The sequence below is a fragment of the Myotis brandtii genome, unplaced genomic scaffold (genome assembly GCF_000412655.1).
Source record: "Myotis brandtii unplaced genomic scaffold, ASM41265v1 scaffold334, whole genome shotgun sequence".
Taxonomy (NCBI): Eukaryota; Metazoa; Chordata; class Mammalia; order Chiroptera; family Vespertilionidae; genus Myotis; species Myotis brandtii.
Window position 1 is genome coordinate 845,289 of NW_005362885.1, and position 831 is coordinate 846,119.

Genomic DNA, 831 nt, shown 5'->3' on the forward strand with positions numbered 1-831 from the left:
AACCCCCCACCCAGCCAGGCGCTGTCCGCGGTGCTGGCGGTGGGCTGACCCCGCTCTACCCGCTCCGGCCAGGACAGGGAGAGAGAAGGAAGCTGGTGCCCCTCCCCAGTGGCCTCTGTCCTGCACGGGGGCCCATGGTCAGGGCGGCTGAAGCCACTCACCACCTCCCACCCCAGTGGTGACTGGAGGGGTGCTGGGTGGGGGGCCTAGGCCAGGCCCGGCCAGGTGAGTCATGCCCAGCTTGACCTGCAGGTGGCGCAGCTGTGGGCTTCCCTGAGCCCTCAGTGTGGGTTGGGCCCGAGGAGCCCTCTGTTGGCGTCTTCCCAGCGGGGTCACTGGGCAGGCCTTGCTGGACAGGACAGCTGACTCTCACAGGGCCCAGCGCAGGCCCAGGGGTCGTTGGGTCACGGCCAGCAGGCAGCCTGGGGTCAGGACCTAGAGGTGGGCCTGCAGGTTGCTCTGCAGGAACTAGGTCTGGGCGCACTGGGGCGAGGTCGCTGGGTCATGGGCTCCACCCCCGCTGCCACCCAGCCCACTGGCACTGCCAGGACCCCCTCCCAGGAAGAACTCGGGGGGGGTGCCCGCCGGCTGCCGCAGCAGCAGGTGGCACTTGGGCAGGTGGAAGGTGGCCAGGATGCCCAGGACGCAGAGGAGGCTGGTGCCCATCTGCACGGCGGGCTGGTAGGCCACGGGCACGCTGGCGAAGAGGGGCACAAAGGAGACCCAGGTGATGAACCAGGACGCAGAGGCTGGTGCCCATCTGCACGGCGGGCTGGTAGGCCACGGGCACGCTGGCGAAGAGGGGCACAAAGGAGACCCAGGTGATGATGA